Source organism: Macaca mulatta, chromosome 2, assembly GCF_049350105.2.
Source record: "Macaca mulatta isolate MMU2019108-1 chromosome 2, T2T-MMU8v2.0, whole genome shotgun sequence".
NCBI classification, from domain to species: Eukaryota; Metazoa; Chordata; class Mammalia; order Primates; family Cercopithecidae; genus Macaca; species Macaca mulatta.
This window is the reverse complement of record NC_133407.1, coordinates 187,982,487-187,991,081: the sequence shown is the minus strand read 5'-3', so window position 1 is coordinate 187,991,081 and position 8,595 is coordinate 187,982,487. Positions and strand designations below refer to the sequence as shown.

The following is an 8,595-nucleotide window of genomic DNA, read 5'->3' as shown; positions in this document are numbered from 1 at the left end:
AACCAGTTATGTTATCTATAGATTCCAGACGTTGTATGCAAAAGCATTATGAAAAGCGTTGTCCTGTTCTGTTCTGTTCTGTTCTGATTACCGGTGCATGCAACCCCTAGTCATGTGGCCCCTGCTTGCTCAATCGATCATGACCCTCTCATGCAGACCCCCTTAGAACTGTAAGCTCTTAAAAGGGACAGGAATTGCTCACTTGAGTAACTCGGTTTTTGAGACATGAGTCTTGCAGACACACCTGGCCGAACAAAGCCCTTCCTTCTTTAACTTGGTGTCTGAGGGGTTTTGTCCGCAGCTCGTCCTACTACAACTTGAGGTCAGGAGTTTGAGACCAGCCTGGCCAACATGGTGAAACTCTGTCTCTACTTGAAAAAATACAAAACGTAGCTGGGCATGGTGGCAGGCACCTGTAATCCCAGCTACTTGGGAGGCTGAGGCAGGAGAATCACTTGAACCCGGGAGGCGGAGGTTGCAGTGAGCTGAGATTATGCCACTGCACTCCAGCCTGGGCAACGAGAGCCAGACACTGAAAAAACAAACAAACAAACAAATTTCTACCTACATGTAAACCAAAAACAAAAAATCAGTGCCAGGGACTTGGTGGTGGTGGTGGTGATGTTTTTTCTCTAGTAATAGACACAGTGCTTGATTAACAGTAACTTCTTAATTAATACTGTATTTGACTAGAAACCAATAGGCCTGTATAGGCCTTGTTTATAGTGAAATTGACTTTGCAAAAAAATATTATTAATGAGAAAAATTACATTAGTAAACTAAGCTAGCACAACCACCATTTTGCCTTTCCCTTGATTAATCCTAGGCTACTGGGCCAAACCAACTTTGGAAGTCATTCAGACTATAGTTTAAATGAGAATAGGCCTTGCCCAAAACTCCACAGCTTTTGTAAAGCTAATGGGAGGGCATCAGGCTGGGGAGAGGAGAGGAAACGGAACGCTGCCAAGGCGCAGACAAAGACAATTGTCAGGCATTATTCTGGAGGGTTATAAGATGTGCTACTTCCCCAATTGCTCTTGGAAAACCTTTTCAGGTTTTTGCATGTCTGCCAGGGCTGCACTTTGAAGGCTCCACCTGGTCCTGCCAACTTAGCTCCTATGTCCCCACCCAGAAGAGATTCAGCTCACAGGAAGACAGTTCCCACCCTCTATGATTTTATCTCCAGCCCAATCAATCAGCAGCAAACAGCTGGTCACTGCCACCCCTTCCCCCAAACTGCCTTTAAAAATCCTCCAACCTATAAGCTTTGCTTGAAATGATCTGAGTAACAACACAATCTCCCACATGACGTGGCTGGCCTAATGTCTATAAAACTCTTTCTTTACTAGGATGCTGTGGTCTCTTTTTATGCAGCGGGCAGGAAGAACCTTTTGGGCAGTTACAATAGTCCACATTTCTATGCAGGGTGTTAAAAATCAGCATTCAAAAACACAAACGACTTAATCAACCTGTAATGAACGCTTATTGTGTGTCATAAATTATTCTAAGCCTTTGGTACTGATGGTAAGTAGTAGAGTCAAGATTCAAACAAGCAATTTGATTCAGAACCAGTTCTCTCTTTTTTTGTTTGTTTCAAGTTTTAATCAAAGCTTTTATATAAGATTACTTCCTGCATCTTCTCAATTGTTTCTTCCTTGTATTTGCCCTTTTCCTTTCCTACTTCGTGAGATTTGGCTTTCTGTTCAAGGATCTTTTTGCAGTCTTTGTCCAGTATTAGCCTAGTGATAACCACCTTGCTGGGGCGAATGCCTACGTGGACAGTTGTGCCATTAGCCTTTTCCCGCTGCACCCGTTCAATGTAGGTAACATATTTCTTACTGTAAACCTGGACTACTTTGCCCATTTGCTGACCTTTATAGTGTCCTCGTACAACCTGAACTTCATCATCCTTTTGGATGGGCATGGATCACACGTTGTACTTCTGTCTCAGTTCTTTGGAAAGAAGAGAAGACATAATCTTCCTGCGAATGTGGGAAGGTACATTGAAATGCCTTTTGCAATTCTTGCTTCGGTTGGAAGTCACAAAGGGATTAAACTTCATTTTGTCCACTCCCGCTTGGGTGATGGCCGCAAAAGGGAAGAGAGCTCAGAATCAGTTCTTAACCACTGCACAGTGCTGCTCTCTAATCTTAATTAATGGAGTGAAAATACATTTTATGGAACCACACTAATCTATGAAAATAGCCTGCCTAATCGGTAAATTTTTATCTAAATTCTAAAGAAAACAAGAAGACAAAGATGAATATAGGTTTTGCAAATCACCTGTGGGTTTGTGAGGGTAAGTTCTACAAAGCGTAGGGACAACAGACACATTTATTTAAAGACAAGGTGTGTTACAGTAGGTACATAGGAAGGCATGAGCAGGGCAGGAGAGGGCTTCCCCCACCACCCAGAATGTCAGATGAGCATCAATTGATGGTCAGGCAGCTGTTAACTGTTTCTCTAAAATAATCATTGGTCACAGTCAGTGCCAGAGAACGGCAGTCTCCCTGTCGATAGGAAAAACCTGAAAGTGTTGATCAGCAGCTTCCTATTGGGAAGCTCAGCAGCTAAGCAGTTGAGCAAGAAGCAAAATGGCAGAGTTTAACTGGTGTATGACCTCCGGGGGACATTCAGCTGGTGAGGGAACTCCTCAGGTGAGCATGAGTACAACTCCAACAGGTACACTGTGCATCCTCCCCTCTCCAGTGCTAGGCAGGCACTGCACCTGCAGGAAGCCCTCCCCCATGGAAGAATCAGGGAAAACGTAGGTCAAGACCCCGGAAGCATGCTAGTGTATAAAACTGCAAGTCAAAAGGTCAAACTGTGTACTCCATCTCTCAAGTTGGCCACTTGACCCTCTTCCAAGTGTACTTTCCTTTCTTTCACTCCTGCTCTAAAGCTTTTTAATAAACTTTCACTCACTCCTGCTCTAAAACGTGCCTCGGTCTCTCCTTCTCCCTTATGTCCTTCAATTTCTTTCTTCTGAGGAGGCAAGAATGAGGTTGCTGGAGACCTGCTGGTAACATATTTCGGTGCCATGTAACTCTAATACTTTCCACTGCTACCAGATGTATATTAATGATGGAGGGAAACTGATGCAGAATTTAGAAAAATAAACCAAGAGAGGAGCTCAACTTTGATTTAAAATGTAGTATTGTCTTAAAGAAAAGAAAAATTCTGTAAACTTTCTGTGAGGAGAAAGGACTTTGGTTTAAGGATTGTCTGGAGTAAACCTTTGTGAAATCAGGCACATTTCTTATAATCTTGGGATTTCAATTCTCACATTTATAAAATAAGAATGATAATAACTCCTTCGTTAATTATTTCTAAGGATTAAGGAGTAACTGCACGTAAAATGTGTACCCACTTGGCAAAAACTAAATATGCACTAAAAATGATAGTCTTCATTAAAGAAAAAAAAAAAACAAACTTTCATTGGTGTACTGAGAGAATAAAATAGTAAATCATCCTGAAAAGAAATTCAAATGTTGTTCCAAAAACAACCAAAGCTCATTTCTTTCTTATGTAACAATTCCAAAGAGAGCTCCCTTTAAGAAAGCTCTCTGCTCTGGGAGTTTATTAAGGGACCTAAGTTCTTTCTTTGATATGACTCCACCATTCCATAGATTCTTCTCATCATCCAGGTTACAGCTGCCATGAAAGAGCGAGTGTATGAAAAAGACACACCCACTCTGGTAAGAGCCCTGGAATAAAAGTGGTTCAAACCATTTTTGCTTACTTTCAATTGAGCAGAATTAGTTGCATGTCCCTCAGTAAGAGGCTGAGTATACAACCATGATTCTCTTTCTTATTTTAGCTGCAGTTACAATGTGAGGTTCCAGTCTGGCTCACAATCACCTCATACTACATGCCTACTGTCCCGATCCTGTGCCATGTCTTTTTCTGATTTTTGCCTGTGATGTCCCAGTAACACACAAACACAATTTGGAAGTGCAGGAACATTAAGAGGAGCAGGAAGGGCATAATATGCCATCGGAGTGAATGGAAAAATTCTCCAGCTTTAGTTCTTGAGAGAGACCGTACTGAGAGGATTTCTGTATTTGTCCTAAAAGACCCCATGGCAGCAACTCTAGAGCATCCTTATGTTGAGACTCCTCCTAACTTGTCTCTCTCTCTCTCCCCTCCATTGCCATGCTTCTTGCAATCGGTTCTCAAGTAAACTATCTGCACACAATTATTTCTCTAAGGCTCTGCTTTTGGAAAAACCCAAGTCACAATTTTTCACCATTTATTTATAAAGAGTCAACTGTATTTTCAAACCTTGTCCTCCTAGTAAAGGCATTTATCTTGAACAAGAGAAAATGAAAGATGCATTAACTGTATCTATCTTGATCTAATTAATTAATTTATATAATTTTATACCAACTTAGATTTATCATTGTCTTTTTAACTATGACAATAGTGGATTCTTGAACACTTTATTTATGAGAATTTATAAATTTTCATTACTCTCCTACACCAATAAACGAGTATGAAAACTTATCCAGTGGATTATTTTGCTTTTGAGTTTTTTCTTATTAACAGAGATGTTAAGAAAATAGTAAGTGATATGTGCTCATTTTAATAATATTACATTTCTAGAGTCATTTCTAGCTTCATGTCAGAGTCCATAACAATAACAAATATGATAATAAAAGAAAACCATCATGCTGATGCATACTGGGGTTAAAGTGAGAAACTAAAGCACAAAATCAATACAACAAGTGTTTGTTAAAAGTTAATATTCCTGGGAGACACTACACCTCTATAAGGATGAAGTGTGTGGTGGCAAACCCAATTAACACATATTGAGACACATTCTATTAATTTCAGTGCTACTGCAATATCCAAGGTGGAGATGTTGTCAAAAGGGAGTTATTTTCAAGTTTGCATGTATCTATTAGATTCCTGCAAAACAACGTGAATTTTCACAAAAATATAGATCAGCTCCCCTTTCAAATCATTGTTCCTGGAGTGTCTTAGCAGGAATTATGCCAATTTTCATAGCAAGACCAATTTCTTCTTGATGAATCATTTGTCTACATAGTAAGCCCTGCCAAACTATGAAAAAAATAATTACTTGTGGATAGGAAATATTCAACTGTAAATTACTTTGATTTCCCTTTATCTAAATTCAGTGTTCTAATTCCTTAATTCTCATTGCATTGTATTATTACTGTTTCTATTTTAGCATCTCATACAAGCTATAACTTTATTGCAAAAATATTAAATAAGCAAGTGTGTAGACACACACAGACACACAAACTACACACTCAAACATTTGTAAATCAGTAAATCATTGGCTTTGCTTATCTTACAATTATTAGCTTGCAAACACAAAGCAATGAAAAAAATTCTATACTCTTTTAAAATGTGTAAAATTAGGCAGAAACATTAAGTAGGACATCTACCAAGTTCTTAAGTGCATACACTTTTATACCACCATTGCATTTGGTTGTGTTTCTAGTCTAAATCTAAAATCATCTGACATGACCAGGCATGGTGGCTCAGGCCAGGAGCGGTGGCTCATGTCTGTAATTCCAACACTTTGCAGGCCAAGGTGGGTGGATCACTTGAAGTCAGGAGTTCGAGACCAACCTGGCCAACATGGTGAAACCCCACATCTACCAAAAACACAAAAATTAACTGGGTGTGGTGGTGGGTGCCTGTGGTCCCAGCTACTTGGGAGGCTGAGGCTGGAGAATTGCTTGAACCTGAGAGGTAGAGGTTGCAGTGAGCCAAGATCACGTCATTGCATGCCAGCCTGAGTCACAGAGCAAGACTCTGTCTCAAAATAAATTAAAATTAAAATTAAAATAATTTGATGTTAATATATTTTCCACAAAATCCTATTATCCGTGAACACTCCTAAGTCTGCACATTGTTTTAGCAATACTATTCGATATTTTAAAGGTTCATTTTGGTATCAGGTTCTGAAACAGGAACAGGAGTGAGAAGAATAACAGCTTTGCATTCATCCCAAATCTGAATGGGTTTGTGGAATTAACTTTCTGAAGCAGGTGTTTCTGAACAAGAAGTATCATTGGGAGACATTCAATTTCTCTCAGCATTGGGGATATATTATAATGTAGGCAATGACTGTTTTTGTTTTCACTCTCCGTAAATACAGAAACAACCTCCCTGTTCTTGAACTTCCATTGCTTTGAAACTCAAACAAACAAACAACCACAAATGCCTTCAAGCCCTTTTACCTCTATTTCAGCTTTTGCTGCGCACTGCAGAGGATTTACCTGGCTCATTTTCTCAGTTATCCTATGGATCCTCCAAATCAAAAGATTCAGGAGTGAGAATTTTCTTCTTTATGGACATAAAGGTAAATTATATGTGGAACCATGAGGAGAGTATTTTCCATTATCAGCCCAGGTATTTATAAATAAAATTTTAGCTATGGCGTCATGGACTTCATACACAAATTTTAAAAATTCTTTTACTATTGTTTTTACTCCTTAAAGAGTATTAAAGTAAGAAAACCAAACACCGCATGTTCTCCCTCATAGGTGGGAATTGAACAATGAGAACACTTGGACACAGGGTGGGGAACATCACAAACCGGGGCCTGTCATGGGGTGGGAAGAGTGAGGAGGGATAGCATTAGGAGACACACCTAATGTAAATGACGAGTTAACGGGGTGCAGCAAACCAACATGGCACATGTATACATATGTAACAAACCTTCACATTGTGCACATATACCCTAGAACTTAAAGTATAATTAAGAATAAATAAACAAAAATTTTAAAAAAGAGTATTAAAGTAAGAGCCAAATAATCTTGCTTTTGTAACAATCATAAAAGGAGGAATATCAGTTTTCCAGAACTCGATATGTTCCTTAATATCAAAGCTTTATAGGCATAATTTGCAAATCCACATCTGGGACACCTCTCTAGATTTATCCTTGCTTTGCCTTCAAGTTAGAGAGAACAGTTAGGTCACAGAATGCTAATCTTATCATAAACTAGTACCAAATATTTAGTTAAGGAGGGACTATTCCTTAGAATTTCATGAAATATATGTTTTATCATGTTTATTTATCATTAAAGAAATTGCTATTTTCAACCACACAAACACACCCATAGAGGTAAGTGTTGCAATTTTACAACTATATGGGTCCATTTACTGTCTTTCATTTGCTTAACAATTGAGTGTTGAACACTTGTTATATTCAAAACACTTTCTAGGTGTTTTGCATATATCAGAGAACAAAATAGACACGTTTCCTGCTCTCAAAGAAATTAAATTTTAGAGGAGAGGCAGTAATCAATGAATAAAATGAATAAAGCAAATTATTTGCTATGTAAGAAGAGGGTAGGTGATAAGTTAAACAATACTCGTACATCAGGACAAATGGGTGGCTGTGTCTGTAACGATGTTATCATTTAAACGAGACTTCTTTAAGAAGCTGACATTTGGTAAGAACTTAAAGGAGGCATATCCATCCGGAAATAGAAGAGTATTCAGATTTCGCAAAGGATTTAAGTTAGGAGCATGCCTGTTGTGATTGATACTCTCAAAGAAGATGGATATAGCTGCAGAGGAATGGGAGAAGTCTGCCGGGGTGGGGGGAATGAATAGCAAGAAATAAAGTAGCCAAGTCATAAGGATCCTTAGAGAATATTTTAAGGCCTCTGTCATTACTTTAAATAGTGCAAGCAGACATTGCAAAGATTTAAGCAAAGGGGCGATAGAATATAACATATATTCAAAGGATCATACTGGTTGCCATATGAGAATATGAGGGCAAGGATAAAATTATTTTAAATTGTAATTTTCGTAAAAGAAAGAGGAATTTTAAACATCATTCTAAAAAGTATTTTTTACTTCTTAGATGGATTTAAGTCTAGAATGTTGATCCCAGAATGAATAATATAATAGTAAATATTTATTTGTACCTATAATTACAATGAAAAATTATGTATCCATACACATGAAGTTATAAGGTATTTTTTTAAATAGACATTTAGCTTATAGTATTGTCATTCATCTCAATGAATGCCAAATAAAAGCAAAACATCATATTTGGCTTTCTGTATTATTATTTTACCTATTTTTTATTCTGTACAATTCAAAGTTATTGTTATACACTCTGTAAGTTTTGACAGCACAGTATTCAAAAACTATAGGCCAAATTAAGACACAGAACACTTCCTTAATGGCCGTCTTTAACAGTTCCATGCTCTCTGTAGTCATTTACACTTACTCCAAATCACTCATTTATTCTCCACTGTCATACTTTTGTCTTTTGATGAACGTCACAGAAATAGAGCCATGTAATACCTATGGGCTTGAGCCTGGCATGTTTCACACAGCATAGTGGATCTGAGATTTATTCATGCTGTGTGTGTCAGTTCATTTTGTTACATTGCTGACTGGTATTTCACTGTATGGATGTTACATAATTTGTTTTTCATTTACCTGTTAAAGAACATTTGTCATGTTTTCACTTTTGAGTTATGACAAACAAAAATGTTATAAACATCTATGACCAGATTTTTTTGTGAACAAATTTTTTTGGTGAATATTTATTTATTTATTTATTTATTATTATACTTTAAGGTCTAGGGTACATGTGCA

The 8,595-nt window shown here is 37.8% G+C and overlaps 1 pseudogene; it reads right to left on the bottom strand.

Moving 5' to 3' along the window:
* Positions 1 to 1,600: 1,600 nt before the first annotated feature.
* Positions 1,601 to 2,101, bottom strand: LOC695762 (large ribosomal subunit protein uL24 pseudogene; annotated as a pseudogene).
* Positions 2,102 to 8,595: the final 6,494 nt, after the last annotated feature.